The sequence below is a fragment of the Dendronephthya gigantea genome, unplaced genomic scaffold (genome assembly GCF_004324835.1).
Source record: "Dendronephthya gigantea isolate DGI-Jeju-01 unplaced genomic scaffold, DenGig_1.0 000519F, whole genome shotgun sequence".
Lineage (NCBI taxonomy): Eukaryota > Metazoa > Cnidaria > Anthozoa > Malacalcyonacea > Nephtheidae > Dendronephthya > Dendronephthya gigantea.
Window position 1 is genome coordinate 1,812 of NW_021163529.1, and position 9,695 is coordinate 11,506.

Genomic DNA, 9,695 nt, shown 5'->3' on the forward strand with positions numbered 1-9,695 from the left:
TATAATTTTTGTACCGTTGTTCCTTTTTGCTATTACAATTCATAACGAAGGATTTATAGAGTTTGTTTGTTTTTCCTGATTGACTTTAATATACAGTTTGCCATATATGGACTTTTGATTTTGTCTATTTTTTTATTGTTTTGTTTTCGTTTGATTGGAAAATTTTCTTAATATATATCCGAAAAAATTTCTAAAAACTCATTATAGGCCTTATCAGGATCATTTGTTTTATTCCAGGGAAGGTTTTTAGTTGCATTTTTGAACGCCTCTGTGTTATTTTGATTAAATGCTCTTTGGTATGATACTTTTCGTGTGTTAACATTTTTCGTGGTGTTTTTGCTGGATAAATTTGTATTAAACATATGCACTATTGGCAAATGATCTGAAATATCGCTAAAGATTATACCGTCGAAGCTTTCATTAAGTTCTTCTATATTGATAGTGCAAAGACTCGGGTGTATGTGTCAAATGTATAACGTGATGTTGCTACCCTGAGTCACCAAGTGGGTAAGCTGAAAAATTAGCTTGAATCGAACCTGCGACCTTTGGTTTGCTAGTCCAATGCTCTTCCAACCGAGCTACAAGGTCAAGACGGTTCGAGTAGTTGATATTTCGGAACTCAGTCTAGTCACTATCAATTTAAGACGCACAGATATGGAAGAGACTAGACTGAGTCCCGAATTATATCAACCACTCGAACCGTCGATCTTGACCTTGTAGCTCAGTTGGAAGAGCATTGGACTAGCAAACCAAAGGTCGCGGGTTCGATTCCCACCGTGGTCAAGCTAATTCTTCAGCTTGCCCAGTTGATGACTCAGAGTAGCAACATCACATATACATTCTTCTATATTGTTACTAGAAATCTCATCAATTAGTGTGGCAGCATGATGAGTAATTCTCGTTGGTTTCGTGATTAGCGGAAAAAAAGACGAAGTGAAAAGTTGTTCAATAAATTGGTTTGTATGATCACAAGATCCTGATTTAAACAGGTCAATATTAAAATTTCCCATTAAGTAACATGGTTTATTTTCTCGATCGATATTTTCTAGAATCTCAATTATTGTAGTTTTAAATGATTCAAAATTGCCATTTGGTGGTCTATATACACTACACCAATAATGATTTTTACCATCTTTATTCATCACTTCAGTGAACCTTGTTTCAATTATATCGTTTACGTTTATATCCAAATCATTTCGACTTTTATACTCTAAATGTTTTGAAACATATAAACCACCACCTCCGCCTTTTTTATTTGGTCTGTTTGAGCCGAATATTCGTATTCATCTAAGGGAAAACAATCTATGTTATTATCATTCAACCAAGTCTCAGTAAGTCCTGTTATCTGGAAAGGTATATGTCTAAAGTATCCTTCAAATTTTTGAGTGAATCAAATTTGTTTGCATACGCCTTATGTCCAAATGTAGTAGCGAAAATTTTTTTGTTATATTTCTTTTTTCAATTTGTGATTTAAAATCTTTCGGTAGGAAATCAAGTTCCATATTATTGCTGGACAGCGCTATGTTTTGATTTTGTTGAGAAGGATTAAATCTTAATTGCATGGCTTAGCCTATCCATACAACTTTGGTTTAAAATGTTTGTAGAACCTAATGTTTTAACTGTATTCGACTACCTGACTATAGGGAAGTTTGCCATTGTATATGGCATTAGAACGTAAGACTAAGCATCAGTTGATACTTACTCCCGCTATAGCAGCCTGTCGTTTCACATTGAATACAACATAGCTTTATCACAGTTAATGTTTTATAGGCTACCAACATCCACGTATTGCGTACCTATTTTTTACATATCTTTTATATATCATTATTGGGGATCATTAATTTTGGTTGGCGATCAAGAAAAACGACAAAAGAGCATTATTGCATTTCTCATAACTGAGTATGGGAACAATGCAGTAGACCAATAGAATAAGCCAATTGAACAGATTTGTTTGCCCAGGGCAAAACGCTAGCTTTTATGGTCGCATACAATCTTTACTTGAAGTATTTCTACATATGCTTGGTCAGGAAAGCATCTGAGACTCACTGCATTGTATTACATTGTAATAAAATTCTAACCTTCCGACGTTTACTACAAAATAGCTTTAATACTAGAAATACATGCATGCAGCAACCCCTCGCTATTTCAAACCAAGTAGACAATTTCCTGAGTTAACCTGACTTGAACTTATATTATGGAATGACACAAAACTCAAATCAGTCTTATTATATTTTACCGAGTATATTATAGCTAATGTTTCCATCATTCAATACAAAAATAATCATAAAGCTAGTGTAAACATTGCCCGTTCAATTTAGTGTAAACATTGCCCGCTGCATTATACCATGCCAGCAATTAAGTAACGGTTTAAAATCGAAGTTTCAAACGATTAAAACAGTACAAAATCTTCACAGACATAGAAAAAACTTCAAATGTTATTTTATTCTGTATTTTGCAGTCGACGCCGGCGGCTAAAATTTTCATACTTTATAAATATAGTGTGTATTTTTGATACCAAAATTCCAATTACACTTTCAAAAACACTTTTTGAAGTTAAAGCAAAGGTGTAATAGCCTTTCACAGGTTTATGCGTTTGCATAAAAAGCTGAAAATTTAACAAATAAACGGCATACAAAGCTAAAAAGTATACAAATACGGCTCATTCTTATCGCGAAACAAATACGAAATAAACAAAGTAAACACGTACCCTTTGTCTTTGAAAACATTTATAAGTTTGCAGATTATGAATTATTCCTCTTGCACGGCTTTTTCTTGACCGTATCCACGTTAATCTTTGCTAACTGTCATGCTTCATATATCTTTTTTCTTCTCGTTTTACTTTCTTTGCACAAAGTTTATGAAACGCTTTTACAAAAATGTTTACGAAATGACAGTTAATATAAATTGCTGACGTTCTCATTGAAATACAAACTTTCTGTCCTAGCCAATCAGAACGTTCGTTGCTTACCAGACGTTACTCGCGCATGCGCATAACTTACAAAACCACCCAACGTCGACCGTCCATGACACAGAGGAGAGATGGACAGAGAGTCGACTCTTCCGATTTAATGTTGAAACGAGTGTCCCCGAGTTTTGCCTAATACACGTCATTCTCGCGTCATTTCCACGCGCCACGCAACCACCCGATTCTCTTCTGGTAAGCTCTTTCGGCCAAATTTCAATACAAAAGTATAGAAAAAACGCTGTTCGACCGGTGAAAAATTGATTTTTTTTTGAACTGGGTCGGATTATCTTCATTTTTTGACTACAATTTTGGAGATGAACGGTGAGTTGTTTGTTTTGTTGGGTTTAAATGATCGTGCTGTTTTTAAAAGCAATATTAAAATCCTTGTTTTATAAGTGAGTTCTGATTACCCTTGTCGGCTGCCATATTTTTACCCGAATTGTCAAATTGTGTTTGCCAAAGTGAAACGTTGTCAGAGCTGCTTTTCTACTGTTTGTCAACTAGCAAGCAGAGTGTTTGCATATATGTGGGATTACAATATAAGACGAATTTCAAAGAATACTTCTTAATTCGCGTTTTAGTTTTAAAATATCGACAAAATACATTGCAAAACATTTCAAAACAAAACAGAGTTTTAGGCGTTATATAACTTTACCTCGCTGAGGATATCAGTTTTTTAATAATTAGTACCATTTGATGATACAAACATTCACTGAAAACATTCATAATTATGTATCTTTACTTCTCAAGCAGAGTTGCTGTTCGATTACATACTTTTTCAGTCATTTTTCAAACTTTTTTGATCAAATTTTCAACAAGCATATCATCCTTGAACTTTCTAAAGAAAATATATTTTAGCTCTTACCTTACACTGCAAAAAACGTTTGCAACATTTCAGGCAAAGCGGTAAAATTTTTTTAAATTGCATTTTTACTGGCAAAAATTCCATTTTTCCTTATTAAAAATGTGCTCGGAGCTTACCAGAGAGGAATCGGGTGTAAACGTTTACTAGCGCGCGCGAGTAAAAAAGTGGGGACGCGTGGAGCCGCGAGTCAACTCTGTCAATCTCTCCTCTGTGTCCATGACAAAGAATTTGGACAACTTTGGATTCGCCTATGTTCTACCGGGTTCCGGGTGTAATTCCTAATCTCCGAGCGGAATTAGTACCCTCGCAGGCGCTCCGCGCCCGCTCGGGGATTACATGCGTATAAGACTGAAAAGATCGATATAAACATGGAAATACAACACTTGAAATCTCCTAAAAAATTGAAAGCAAACTATAAAAGCAAACTTTAAAAATAAATAATTATCCCTAGTTCACTTACAAAAAGTGTAAAGTGTGTCTTCTTCGTATTTAACAGATGACCTTTTCTTATACACTCAGCTGGACTTATTTTGCAGCTAAATGCCCTTGTGTTATATACCCCTTGACGTCTTATGTAATTGGCCGGATAAATACCGATATTATTACGTAACATCAAAAATTTTAGAATTTATGGCAAAATATCAAACATGCACAATGTAAGGAGTTCTGTGTGTGGCAATACCAAACATCCATTTGTTTTTATTAGATGCCATGGGTACCATAGCAATACCCCTTGAAATTTACTAATCTATCAATGGCCTTGGTGCTTTTGATAAAGACTCGTGCGCTTTCAAAGGCATGCTGTAGGACGTTAACCTAAATGTGAAACCAGTGAAATACTTAATCCGGAAGATAATAGATATATAGCCATAAGATCAACATATTCATTTTACAAGATCTGGATTTATGGACATCTCAATTGAAATATATTATCATGAAATTACGTGGTGTCTTTTTAGGTCTAATTTAGTTCTTGTAATATTGCAACGGTAGCTGCAGGGCAGTAGCAACACCGATTTAGGAAGAGAGCAATATATCGATATATCAATGTTTACATATCATAGGAACAATAGCGTACAAATAATATAAATTGGCATTTGGAAGTCTGAAGGGGTTGTTTGTTCGCTAATTTAAATTATCCTTGCTTTCTTCATAACGACGTTCGAATGACATTCGCATTCAGTATCTCTCGACACGGCATTGTCTAAGCCAGACTAGGAACAGAATCACATTTGTGAGGGTTGTATAATTAATATCGTAAAATGTGCTTAATTAGGTAAATACAACACTTGACATAATAGAATTGAACTTAAGTATTACTTATTAACTTAAGTAAAATCACAGTCGTTCCAAACTTGGCCTTGGAGCTCAGACGGTAGAGCATCGTTCTAGAAATGCGAAGGTCGCGGGTTCGATTCCCACCGCGGTCAAGTAGAATTTTCTGCTTGCCCGGTTGGTTATACTTGTGCAGAAGAACAAATACACCTTACATATATATATAATATATAAATATATATATATATATTATATATATATATATAATATATAATATAATATAATATATATACATATATATATATATAATTATATATATATAATAAATATATATATAATATATATAAATATAATATTATATATATAATATATATATATATATAATAATATATACAAGTCTCCTTCAATGCACGGAGAGAAAGAGAGATCGATTCATCATTTTGAAAATTCATATTGGAGAGAATTTCGCCTCTGCCAATATCGCCGAGTAATGATCAGAATGCTGTTATTGTCTTTTCTTTGCCTTGCAGAATTAAAATGCAATTTTTGCAGCATGGTAACAATACAAACATGTAATATAACCGCAATTTCTGAAACTTTAGCGTTAAAGCTGAACTATTGTTACTGTATATCTCAGTCTAAATTTCTTCGTACCGAAACACAATTACTATTGCATGGGCAGTTGTTTTTCTTTACTACTACTACTAAATTCAGAGACATACAGTAACACTAGTTTAGCTTTAACGCTAAAGTTTCAGAAATTGCGGTTATATTGCATGTTTGTATTGTTACCATGCTGCAAAAATTGCAATTTAATTCTGCAAAGCAAAGAAAAGACAATAACAGCATTCTGATCATTACTTGGCGATATTGGCAGAGGCGAAATTCTTTCCAATATGAATTTTCAAAATGATGAATCGTTTTCAATATCTATATCTTTCTCTCCGTGCATTGAAGGAGACTTGTATATATATATATATATAATATATATATAATATAAATAATATATATATATATATATATATAATATATATAATATACATAACATATACATATATATAGTCTGTTGCTATTCAATTCTATTAGTCAAGTGTTGTATTTACCTAATTAAGTACATTTTACCAATATTAATTATACAATCCCCACAAAGTGATTGTTCCTAGTCTTGCTTAGACAATGCCGTGTCGAGAGATACTGCATGCGAATGTCATTCACACTTCCAAATGCCAATTTAGAAGTGAATATAAGTAGAAATATAAAAATAATGATTTTCGGGAGCTTTTCGGTTGGGTTATATTTTATAAAAAAAGATAACTATATATAGGCACGCCAATTGAGGCGGATAACGCAAATTGAGGCTGATAATTCTCGATATCATGCGAAAACCAAATTCAATAATTGTTTCCTTTTTAGAGAGGAAGCTTGCGCCAATTATGACAACAAACTATGGCGGCAAAAATTACGTCAACAACGGATAATTTTCAATGTCGTGCAGGTGCAAGACATCGAGAATTATCACAGGGTGCCCGCCTTAGCGTTTGTTATTAAAATACGCTTTTAAAAACTAATGCTGCAAAAGATGACAAGAAACGACTTGCAGTTGAATTTAGGAATATATTCGACGAGAAAAACAACCTTCAGTTGAATTTAAAAAGTAAATTCCGAGGTAAATTTGACAACAGTCTACATGAATTGCAACTTTGTTATAAACGTACATGAAGTACTTCAGCGTGGAGCCTTAAGCACTGATGTGTTGGACCGCGAGCGCAACAAGTGACGTCAGGGCACACGCTGGGAGCGGAAAAAGAATAAAGGGATGAAATCATGTGCTCCGCTCCGCAGCCTCCGCGCGCATATAGCCTGGACAGCTCGTATATTGTCGGGAGTCATCAGGTTTATGCCGAAACCAAAAACGCGCGAAATTTAAACTTCAAACAATGATGCTCGGTGGTGACAGGGTTTTGCAGGAATTTGAAGAAATCGTTGATACAACTGTGCGTAATAAAGCAAATGCGTTAAAAGAAAGACGTATAATTAATTGGTAAGTGTTTTTCTTTATATCATTGCTCAGCGATGCGTAAACTGTCCACTTTAGCGTGACGGTCTAATATACACACAAAGCGTAACAAATTTATGGTGATATTTAATATCTGATAGGATGTTAAAGACGTATATGATGTGTCATGGCACACATAACATTTCAGTTTTTAAATTAACCGACGATGTTAATCAAGTGCTTTATCTACAACATCGAAAGAGAATAATCGTCCTTTGAAAGAACACGAGCTCGGGCGGATTATAAAGCGTGTATTTCCCACAATAAAAAAAGCCAAAATAACTGTTACTAAAGATGGGATGACGAAACGTGAACCAGTGTACGAAGGAATATGTGTTGTTGAATCAACACAAAAATTTCTGAGCTGGGATGATGTTAAAAATTATTCTCCCGCAGGGGCGTAACTAGAACGATAATTGGGGGGATGAATATTCATATATTCAGTTCTGCCCGACGGATTTCTATTGTAGGCTATTGCAATTACAAAAGAAATCCGTAGGGCAGAACTGGATATATGAATATTCACCCCCCCCCCCAATTATCGTTCTAGTTACGCCACTGTATCTCCCGAAGCAATGTTCGCGAACAAGTGGACACTATCAAAGGCAAAGGAAACTGATGAATACGTGGAGTGGATAAATGTATCCTGCGATTCTTGCAATGGCGAAAGAGTCGTGAAGTCTCTGATGATTTTCAACAATTTTTCGTTCAAATTTTTCATTGGGTCACACGAAGTTGAATTAGAGGATCATTGTACAGTCATCCGTGTCAATATTATTTAGATGGTTTTTCCTACTTGTTCAGCGTTCCAATATGTAATGGCTTTTCCGTTGAAGTGGACAAAAAAACTACTGATAAATCTGGAAATGTTGTAGGATTGACAGAACGGTGGTCAAATTTATCAGATAGCGAGTCGACATCACTGCGACACCGAGCAATTAATTGTGCATATATTTTCTCTGTTCATGAAAAGATGTGCTGCGGCTGTTCTACAATAAAGCACAATTCATACTATAAAAGTTTGAAAGAAAGTCATGCGTGCAAAGAGAAAGCTCTTTTCGCACCACAAAAGAGGGAAACGTACATGGGCGAAGAGGAGCTCAAAGAAAACTACAACAAGAAAAGAGAAGGCGCATAAATTGTGAACGTCGTGAACGATTCAAGCAGGATATTATAGATAACATGCACACATTTGCAGAAGAAGATAGCAACGACTTTAATACGATGTTTAGTAATATTGACGAGAATGAACTGAACCCAGACTTGAAAGTGTTTTGGGAAGCACAAAAGAAGGCCATGGAAATGAAAGACGGAAGAGAAAACAGATGGCATCCAAAGTAAGTGTACATGTATATATTTTTTATATTGTTAGCTTCTTTGGATAATTTTATGATTTGGCTGATGTATTGTACGTATTATAGAATAACTACACCGAGCTTATACTATATTAGACCTTGTTATTTGATATTCGTATCATTTATAGCACTTTCCAGTTGGGGATTTTCCCTGAAATATAAACAAACTGGAGAGTACAGAACTGTTGATACCTTATTAAATCATTCCATGGAATTTATATAGAGTAATAAGCATGGCCTTCGAATAATAAATGTGTATATATTTTTTTATTATTTAGGATAATTCGCCTTTGTCTGTCATTGTGGATAAAAAGCCCAAAAATCTATGAAGAGCTAAGACAAAGTGGTGTTGTTGTTTTTCCTTCTTGGATGTTACTTTCTTTATACAAGAATTCAGTGAGCCAAAAGCCCAAAACCCAGGTCTTAATGACGATGTCTTAAATTGGATGATAGGAGAGGCGGACAAGATTAAACGACCGCATTTGGCAGAGAAGGTGGTCTTATTTTAGACGAAATGTCAATACAGGTAAACCAGATTTTTTGATAAGTTGATCTCGTGAATAGTAAAACCAGTTTTACTTTGTGCAGGGAGAGAAAGGATTGTTTTTATTATAATTTTGTCCTTTTCTTCTTTTTATATACAGCTTAATTCAGTTAGGTTTGTCCAAAATGTTTTAAAACCTTAATTAAACTATGATTGTGCAAAAGATGATAGGTTATCGCTTATATATGCCCTAAATAATCAGTTCTCTTGCACTCATTGTTCAACCTTTAGTATTGAGTAAGACACGTCAAGTGTTTCCTGCCAGTCAGTCAGATTGTATCTCACATAATTGTATTTTGAATTAAACTGGTCACAATATTAATACATTTTGTGTTCCAATTTTATGTGATTACTGTCAATAAATTGTAAATGTACAGTGTGTCATATTAATATGAGTTTTGTAAATTTCATTTTCACAGGAAGATCTTCAAATGAAGACAAAAAATGGGATAACAACACTAGTTGGATTTGTTCAGCTTGGTGAAACACATAATTATATGAATGCTTTGAGCACAGGTATTATGACAACATGTCTTCAATTAACATTGTTGTAATTTTAGAGAGCAATGAGCAAAATCAGTCATGTAATGGTTGTATTTGGGTGAATATTTATAACAACTTCTTGTACAGCTTAC

The 9,695-nt window shown here is 34.4% G+C and overlaps 1 non-coding gene across 1 annotated transcript; it reads left to right on the forward strand.

The window, feature by feature from the left end:
* The first annotated feature begins 710 nt into the window (after nucleotides 1–710).
* Nucleotides 711–783, forward strand: Trnaa-agc. Its single transcript has one exon. It is a non-coding gene; the product is annotated as a tRNA-Ala (tRNA).
* Nucleotides 784–9,695: the final 8,912 nt, after the last annotated feature.